Raw genomic sequence first — 10,230 nt, forward strand, 5'->3', positions numbered from 1 at the left:
GATCCACTTGGATTTAAGTTTTGAGCAAGGTAACAAATATGGGTTCAGTTGCATTTTTTTACACGTAGAAATACAGTTAGACCAGCACCATTTGTTGTAGATGCTATCCTTTTTCCATTGAATGGATTTGGCTTCTTTGTCAAAAAAACAAGTGACCATATGTGTGTAGATTCATATCTGGGTCTTTGATTCGATTCCACTGATCAACCAGCCTGTTGCTGTGCCAGTACCATGCTGTTTTAATTACTGTTGCTTTATAGTACAGCTTGAGATCAGGTCTGGAGATTCCTCCAGATTATTTTTTATTGTACAAGATTGTTTTAGCTATTCTGGGTTTTTTTGTTTTTCCATACGAAGTTCAGAATTGAACTTTCAATGTCTTTAAAAAATTGTGGTGACCTGGAGAGATGGCTCAGAGATTAAAAGCACTGACTGCTCTCCCAGAGGTCCTGAGTTCAATTCCCAGCAACCACATGGTGGCTCACAACCATCTATAATGAGATCTGATGCCCTCTTCTGGCCTGCAGCTGTACATGCAGGCAGAGCACTGTAAACATAATAATAAATAAATCTTTTTAAAAAATAAAAAAATAAATAATTGTGTAGGTATTTTGATAGGGATTGCATTGAATCTCTAGATTGCTTTTGGTAAGATGGCCATTTTTACTATGTTAATTCTCCTGATCCGTGAGCAAGGAAGATTATTCCATCTTCTTATGTCATCTTCAATCTCTTTCTCAGAGTTTTGAATTTTTTTTCAAATAAGTCCTTCACTTGCTTGGTTAGAGTAATTCCTAAATATTTTATATTGCTTGTGGCTAATGTGAAGGGTGTGGTTTTCCTAATTTCTTCCTCTGCAAGCTTGTCATTTGTGTATAGGAAGGCTACAGACTTTTTTGAGTTAATTTTGTATCCAGCCAATTTGCTGAAGGTGTTTATCAGCTGTAGGAGTTCCCTGGTGGAATTTTGTGGGTCACTTATGTAGACTATCATATCATCTGCAAATAGGGATAATTTGACTTTCTCCTTTCCCAGTTGGATACCCTTGATCTCCTTTTGTTGTCTTATTGCTCTGGCTAGAACTTTGAGGACTATATTGAAGAGATATGGAGAGAGTGGGCAGCCTTGTTTGTTCCCGATTTTAGAGGAATTTCCTTGAGTATCTCACCATTTAATTTGATTTTGGCTATTGGCTTGCTGTATATAGCCTTTATTATGTTGAGGAAAGTGCCTTGTATCCCCCGATCTCTCTAAAACTTGAAACATGAGTGAGTGTTGGATTTTATCAAATGCTTTCTCTGCATCTAAGGAAATGATCATGTGGTTTTTGATTTTCAGTTTGTTTATATGGTGGATTACATTTATGAAGCCTACCTGGTCATGGTGAATGATATCTTTGAAGTGTTCCTGTATTCGTTTGCAAGTATTTTATTGAGTATTTTTGCATCAATGTTCATAAGAGAAATTGGTCTGAACTTCTCTTTCTTTGTTGGGTCTTTGTGAGTTTTAGGTATCTATGGCTTCATAGAATGAATTTGGTAATGTTCCATCTATTTCTATCTTTTGGAGTAGTTTTTGGAGTATTGGTATTAGTGCACCTTTGAAGGTCTGTTAGAATTCTGCACTGAAACTATCTGGCCCTGGGCTTTTTTTGGTTGGGTGACTATCAATGATTGCTTCTATTTCTGTAGGGGAAATGGGACTATTTAGCTTGTTTATCTGATCTTGGTTCAATTTTGGCAAGTGAAATTGATCAAGAAAATTGTCCATTTCCCTTAGATTTTCAAATTTTGCAGCATATATGCCTTTGAAGTAGGATCTTATGATTCTTTGTATTTCTTCAGTGTCTGTTGTTATATCTCCCTTTTCATTTCTGATTTTGTTGATTTCAATGCTGTCTCTCTGCCTTTTAGTTAGTTTGGCTAATGATTTGTCTATCTTGTTGATTTTCCCAAAGAACCAGCTCTTGGTTTTGTTGATTGTTTGGACTGTTTTCTTAGTTTCTGATTTGTTAATTTCAGCCCTGAGTTTGATCATTTCCAGACGTCTACTCTTCTTGGATGTTTCTGCTTCTTTTTTCCCTAGGTCTTCCAGATGTGTTGTTAAGTTGTTTATGTGGGATGTTTCCAATTTCTTTTTAAAGGTACTTAGTGCCATGAATTTTCCTCTTAGCACTGCTTCCAATGTATCCCACAAATTTGTTCCCAGTTTCTGTGGTATCTTCCTCGCAGATCAAATGCCACAGGAATCCTCAATCTTTGTCAGAGGGGTGAGTTTCAGTGTTTGAGTCATTGCTGGGCTCTGGAGCTGCGATTCTGGGAGCAGGGAGCAGGCAGGAAGCCGGCTGGTTCTGTTCCATGGAGCTGCTTCCCCAGTGCACAGTGGACTCCACCTGGCTTCCCCTTGACCTCTCCTCAGCTCCTTGCCTGTGCAGCAGTGCATGTGGAGGGTGCTGTTTTGCTGCTCTGAGCTGTCGAGCAGTCTGCCCTTCTGTTTCTACCTGCGGTTTACAGCCCGCCACTGAGGCAGGTTGCTGGTCTCCACTCTCTTTCACCTACCACTGCTCACAGCCCCTGTTAATTGCCACTTCCCATAGCAATTCTTAAGGGACACCATGCCAATCACCTCTGCCGGCGGTTCCCTGTAGGCCTTCCCATCAGCCTACCTCAGCAGTTGCCACTGCTGCCATGCTAGTCTGCTCTCCAGGGAGTCCATGCTCTTCCCATGTTCAGGGGAGCACTGTTTTCCCATAATTTATTCCTTTCAAACTGTGGAGTTCTGCCCCTGTAGTAGGGTAAGGAGCTTGGTGTTCCTGGTTAAGAAATCAGTCCAATTCCCTGACTCGATTACTCTAGCTTCTAAACAAGGTCCACAACGCTTGCCATCTTGGAATCTGCCCTTAATTATTTCTTCTGGGTATTTATCATTCTGTATTCTGCTCTCCCCACAATTTTAGGTTCTAGGGAGGTATTCCTGGGAAAAACAGATGTATGGTATTTAATAAACTGAAGGAACTTATTAGCCGTGTAGTGGTTGAATATCTGAACAATAAATAAAGAGCAGGCAATTGGCCAGTCTTCTGTGGTTTGAAAAAGCCAATTAATGTGAGCTTTGGAGTATGGCTGTATAACATCTGGTTCCTTGCCAAAATAACCTCTCCCATGTTCTCTACCCTGAATAATTAGTTCTGCTACTGGAATGTAATAAGGGCTGACAACCGTTTGGGGGGAGGAAGGAAGATGAACCCACAGGAGTGGGCTGGATTGCCAAAACACCCCAGTGCGTGTATGAGGTGTAGCACAATGACAAAAAGAAGAGTTTCTTATAATCTATAAAAGTTACAAATTGTTGGCTTATGGCTGTTTCTACTTTTATTAATGCAGCCTGTGCCTCAGGAGTCAGAGACCTGGCAGAATTGGGATCAGAGTCTCCTCTTAGAATGTCAAACAATGGTTTGAGCTCTCCAGCAGGAAGCTTCAAGTATGGTCTTATCCAGTTGATATCCTAATAATTTTTGAAAATCATTTAATGAAGTTAAATGATCAGTCCTTAATTGAGCCATTTGAGTGTTAACTTGGGCACCTCTTAATGTAAAGCCTAAATAGGTATAGGGATCCAGCCCCAATCCCATGTCATCTGTTTTTAATGATTTTTATTAAGTTACGGTTTATCCATAATCTTAAATACTTGTTAATGTTTTTTATCTGGACCCCTCTTTTATATAATTCAGAGCTTTTTGCCCAGAGTTTGGCAATGATTTCCAGTATTTGTCCTAATCCTCCACTGGGTGGAGTCTCTCAAAGAGCATCTATGTTGAGCTAATATCTACTTATAAGTAAATATATAACACCATTGAGATGTAACAAGAATAAATTAATAAAAAATTTTTAAAAATATATAACATTGTTTGCTAGAACACATTTTTTGTACTCTCAAATGTACCCATTTTTTTTTTACTGGAATGGCTTTGTTCTGAATGTAGGAAAACAGTAACAGCTGAGCAATTTTATCCCCTGCATTAATTTGCCTCTTCTGTTTTACACACCATAATTTTGATGTACACTAAGACCTTGAGAAGTTACATAACAGTTAACAGTAAAATGATAATCATTAAATTAGAGTTTTTTTTACTTTAGCATCAAGATCTATAGGGGTTGGAAACCTTTTTGGTTTCCATATGACATATCATGATAGAATACAACAGTTTTTAAAGAAAATTTATCAGTGATACTAATATATTTAATTTATAATTTATAGAAAAATTTAAAGTTATTAATACTTTATATTGACTGAATGTAATTAATACAAACGAGTCCTATTACATTTGTTTAAGAATGAAGTCATAGAGTATAACCATAACTTTTAGAACTAAAACCAGATTTTTACAGTGCTTTGAATTAGGATTGAATCACATAATATCTGTGTTACAAATGTACATGCACTCATATATTTTAAACAAGAGTTTGAACTTAAATTTTAAACATTATATTTAATAAGCAAATCATTAATCTTTAGATAAAAGTTTACAGATATATGCTGGAGATGCAGTTTTAATACCTTTAAAGTCAATAAGAAACAAACATGTAGTAAAACTGACAAAATGTTTTTTTTAATTTTATAACATAATTTAAAAGGATTTTACACCCAAATGTTTAATGTTTAAAGGCAGAACCTGTGAAAGATAATAGAGAAACTAGGAGTATCTGAGTTGGCATCCTGCCCAGGATGTTTTTACACAAGCCCCTGTTGAAAATGTACAGCTTCTATAGTGAATGTTGTTCAGAGCCTATCACCAAGGAGTCCAAGGAGTGACAAAGACTGAAGAAGACCTTACCAGTGGCTTTATCTGATCATTGCTTACCTTCAAGTTCCTGGAAAGACCCATCATAGTAGCTCTCATTTTTTAGCCACCTAATTTTTGTGTTTGGGTAGTGACCTTGTACTTACCATGTTTGAGGGATTTGGGCTGGTTGGATTTTAGAGCACATCATTAGGAGTTCAGGCAGCCCTAGGATTTCTGCCAGTTTGATCCAGGCAGCCTGGCTCCAAGGACAGATCTAGTCTATCAGTTTTTGTTGTTTCTTTTCTTGAGAATCATTGAAATGAGTTAGAGCTAATGGCCAGCAGATAAAATTTTGTTCTTTTTTCTCCAACAGATTATAATATATAAAACAACATTTAAACACCAGAGAAAGACAAGAGTAAAAATTGACGTTTGTCTTTTTTTACTATGAGGGACAAGTTATGTGCCCTAGTCAGTCTGTCCAGTGGTCTAAGACAACAGTCAAGGCGATTGATTCTTTTTGTCTCATAGTGAGAAAGTCCACACAAATAGACACAAATAAACAAAAACAGAAATTGGCACCAAAAGCCACAAAGTTTGGACTACACCAAAACCAGAATGAAGTGAGCGGTCAGACCCGATGATCAGGCGGGCCAAGAGTGCTCCCCAAATGGAGGGGGATTGACTCCCCCTCCTGGAGGTCAGGAACGTCTTCCAGTATCCTTATCAGGGGGGTACAATATCTCCTGGCACAGGCAAAGAGCAACCTTGACACTGTGAGTAGTTCAAATGTTTGAGGAGCTCCAAAGTGAAACTAATGAACATGGAGGGACAGAGAGACAAAGAAGACAGACAAAGAAGAGTAGCAGCTGCCTTACCTAATTCCTTGACTAGAGTCCGGGTCTTAGAGGGGACTCTTCAGGCAGAGGAGATTTACAGACTTTAGCCTTAATTGTGGTCCTGAAGAGAGAACTGGATAGGCCAGCTTTTACATTTTCCCAGACTTTTTCTAAGTTCTTCTTTAAGAAAATTTTTACCTTCATCTAATACTGATTCGTCCTGTTGTGGTCTTCAATGAGTACCTGTGGAGGGGGCAGACAAATGGGGGGACAGGAGATACAAAGAAATGAGGGCAGGTCTGGATTCTGGACAAACCTCATTTTTTGAAAAATTTCACAGTTTATATAGGCACAGAGGCATGAGTATTTGTGTAAGCAAGGGTTGTTATGGATACCTAACTCTGGAATGCTCCAGCAGGTGTCTACCTTTACAGCTGCTATAATTGCAGAGAGAGAAATTCCAGGAAAGTTGTGAAGGATCTGGTTAGTCAGGAAAAGGTTCCCGGAACTGCTGCTCGCAGGCAGCTGGTCTTTAATCTGATCTTATCAGTAGTCTTACCGGAAAAGGAGTAACTCGGGGGTCTAGAATGACCAGCCCCCACAATAAACCACAACAGGTGTCTAACTGCGGAACCTCGACAAGGTCAGCTGGTTTCTGGTAAATGGCAGACTGCTAGAGAAATAGGAACCTAAGCTCTGATAAGATGGAAGAATATTGGCCATATAGCCCGTCCCCTACATAATACATTTTAATAGCCTCATGAAAGTATCTAACACACAAGATTTCATTAATCAAACTTAGTCATTCAAAGCAACACCCACTCTTTTCCATCTTTTTTCATTTATGGTTCCTTCCTGCGGGAACCAGGGACAAATGTCCTTGAGAAAAAGGAAAAAATGAACTAAATCTTTTTTCTTAACCCTAGTTCTTTGTGCCTTGAGAGAATCTTTAAGTACACCTATGAACTTCTCATGTACACTAATTCCCTGTCCCATAATATCACCATCTGTATACCTCGGATCTTCTTTCACGGAGTGGGCGCTTCTCCGTGGTGATCTCTCTGCAGGTCTTCACTTACAGAGTGGGCGTTTCTCCATGGCGACCTCTTTGCGGGTCTTCACTCACAGAGTAGACTATCTCTGTGGCGACCTCAATGTATGATGCGACTGCAGTCTTCAGACGGTGCTTCTTGCATGATCCCATGTGCCTCAGGCATCACGTCTGGGCACCAATTCTGCCCTGGCCCTGCCCCGGGGTCTTCAAATGGAACCTGGGAGGGGGTGCCGAAGTGAAAGTAAAGGACAGGAGACATGAGGGCAAGTCTGAACACTGATCAAGGCCTGTTTATTGAAAATTCTTACAGGGTTTATATAGGCAATATCTAGGGCAAGGAAAGGCAGGGCTGCTGTGGGAACCTAATGGCAGATATCCAGCCATCCGTCCTTGGTAAGAAGAACTCCAAGATTAGGGATTGAGCTCTGAGGGAACGCAGATACGGAAGCAAGATAAGCAAGCAGCCTCCCAGGCTCTTGAGGAGCCCGCTACGTGTCAGGCAGCAGTTCCCAGGGTCCGGATGGAGTGGCCTGGGCTGACCTCATCCTGCTATGTACCAGGCAGAGGTATAGAAAATGGAATCTACAGACAAAGTGGAATTGGGCAATGTTTTAAGCCAAGAGCCGCTAAAGGCAGCTCCCCACAACTATGCAAGCTCTCTAACACTGAGCTGTATCTCCAGCCCTCACTAATGTTTCAATGTAGCTCCCATGGGATAACATTGCTAAGTTTAATATTTTTTCAATAGAATTGTAGTTCAATTGACCCCACTTGCACGTGCCTGTGCGCATACACACACACACACACACACACACACACACACACACACACACACACACTTTCCCCTCTCTCTATTTCGTATTCCAAAGACTGATGATGAGGAAACCAGGAAGTTTCCTGTTAATGACTACGCAGAAGGATGCTTGCCCAAGTAGCATCCCTGAAATGCTGCTCTAATGGACAATCTTCAATGGCATAAGTCAATTCCCTGACTACTTGTGTTAGAGTTTTCCAACTTAAAACAACATATTGGAATAATGTTTGCAGTACTTGCTTAAGGAAGTAAGAGAAGTCTGGATGAAAGAGCAGAAATATTAGAGCGGTGGTCATGACATGACCAAGTGCCTCTGTAGGTGACGGTCCGTCAACCTTATTGTCATTCTTATCTCTCTCCCTCTTCCTTTTCCTTCCCAAGCTATAGACGCAGAAATAACAGAAGTGAAATGACTTCTTGACCTGATGCAGTCTGTGTCCTCAGGGTCAGATATCTTTCCCCACTGACCATCTGACACAATCCACATAGTCTGGAGATAAAACAGATAAGGTTGGACAGTTGAGTTCAGTCCTCATAAACTGAGCAGAGAGCTACAGAATAGGGTAGATGGTTGCGTTCAGTCCTCATAAACTGAGCAGAGAGCTACAGCAAAGGAGCCCACCTGGTCCCCAGAGGTGCCTAGGACAGGGCACTTGTCCTTAGTAGTTCCAGAGACCACTGAGAGGATGCTTTTTCAGAGGTGAGCTAAGAAATGCTCAGCAACTTTCCAAACAAGACATGCCTTTATGTTGGATAACTTGTTGGCAATTCCTTTAGAGTCTTTTCATATGAAAATTGTGTTTTAAAATGCATTACACTTTCAATCAAGCCTAGAACAACTGGAGTCTTTAAAGACATCTTTAATAGGTGGGGGGTGATCACATAAACCGTGTCTCAACTATTTGGATCCAGAATTTGTTTCCTCTGTTTCCTGTTCCCAGAAACAGCACAGAGATGGTCCAATCTGAGAACCCTGTTCTCCTTTTCCACATCACTGTGTGCATCTTCAGACAGGTTAATTTGTTTGCTTGGCATGGCATGATGTGCATTGTAAAACTCTATTCTCAAACTAACTACATCTGACCAATGTTTTGGTTTTTATTACTTAATTGGCACTTTTAACATCAAGGGGTAAATCTGGGGTCAGCTACAGAGGGACCTACAGTCACAGATCTTGGTGGTAATGTTCATCAAGGTGTTAAACCTGTTGTTTGGAAAGCTCAATCGCTTACAGCCAATTTCTGAGTCATTTTCCAGTAGACAGAGTGATGTCGACACTGATTATTCATCCCTTAGAGTTCCAGGGCTTCCAATCCAATTCCAAAACGGCCCCATTTGAGAACTGGGTTTTGTTCTTATTTTTGAAGTGTAAATTCCCTAAGTTAGATTTACTATCTCGTCCCTTTAGTAGAGCACTTCCAAGAGACAGTGAGATTTAAGGAAACAAAGCTGCAAAGCAGGAAGTCACTGATGCTGGAGACGCAGAAGGGCAGTAACTGGTCCCTGAGCACTTTCCTGCAGCTACACAAAGCCCTTGCAGAAAGCTGCCCTTCCCGCCTCAGTGGCTCAACATGTCAACTCCCCTGCTTAACAAGCATGCAGGTCACTAGATTGGGATGCACACATTCAGGTCCACTGCTGTCAGTCAGCAGGGTTCAAGCATTACCATATACCAGAAATACAGGGATAGCCCTATAATCCCAGCACTTGCAAACCTGAAGTAAGGGAATTGTGAGTTCAAGACCAGCTTGGGCTCCATAGTGAGTTTAATGTCACCTCAGATACACAGCAAAAGCATTATCATAAGAAGAGGCGAAGGAAATACACTGTTCAGCCATCAGGTGCATGATGAGGAATATAGGACTTTCTGATGGGATTGAGAGTTGACAGCAGGGTAGCCACCACCCCACACTCAAGCCCATAAGAGAACAGCAAGGACATCCAGGGAAGGCAGTTGCTATGGAACTCCGCATGTGTGCTGTCAGGATTAGGAATCCTTTCTGGTTGTAAGCAGTGCTCACCAGAACAGTAAGCTCAGCTCTGGCTTTAGAAATCAGTGGTATCCAGAAAGAAAGGGAAAAAACCAATTTTAGGTTCCTGATCTGACATCTGCCATGAAAACTACCTTAACTACTCAATGCTACAGTTCAGGAATAGTGATGGAACCCAAATCCACAGGCCAGTGTCATACATACCCTGTGCTCTTCCGCTTTTCCCCTGGAGGTGGGGAGACTGAGCTCTCTTTATGTATATCTTACATCTCTAGTGTCTGCCATGGATTGGGTGCAGTGGCTCTGGGAGGCCCATCATCCAGAAAGCTCTGCCATAGGGGACTTGGAAAAGGTAAACTTCTCACAGGGAAGGGGATAGTTTTGTTTAGTGGGCTAGTGGCTGTTCAACATAATCACTTAATTGCAGGTGAAACCTTAGTCGGAGGCAGGAAAGAGAGGAATGCCAACACGCATGAGAACTCACTGCTTTTTACGACAGCCAATGAGACACCAAACACTCTGCTCCGCAGCATCTGGGTGACCCATGCAGATCCAACTTGTACTTCCCATGACTAGGGTCGAAGCCCCAAACACAGGGAGTTTTAGTTCTTCTCAAACATTAATTAGACTCAGGGCCAATGTATCTCCCATGTGTCTCTAAACCAATGCTTTGAGCTTCACCAAAATTTTCAGGAGCCAGTCATGCAGGAGTGGACTTGAGGCAAGCAAGTGAGCTAACTGGAGGTGGC

The 10,230-nt window shown here is 41.2% G+C and overlaps 1 long non-coding RNA gene across 1 annotated transcript; it reads right to left on the bottom strand.

Annotated features, from left to right (window-relative positions):
* Positions 1–5,214: 5,214 nt before the first annotated feature.
* Positions 5,215–6,970, bottom strand: LOC311604738. Its single transcript, XR_014781639.1, has 2 exons — positions 6,638–6,970; positions 5,215–5,865 (listed from the first exon to the last, which is right to left on the bottom strand). It is a non-coding gene; the product is annotated as an uncharacterized lncRNA (long non-coding RNA).
* Between the last annotated feature and the right edge of the window lie 3,260 nt (positions 6,971–10,230).

Source organism: Acomys minous (assembly GCF_964271855.1).
Source record: "Acomys minous genome assembly, chromosome: 9".
NCBI classification, from domain to species: domain Eukaryota; kingdom Metazoa; phylum Chordata; class Mammalia; order Rodentia; family Muridae; genus Acomys; species Acomys minous.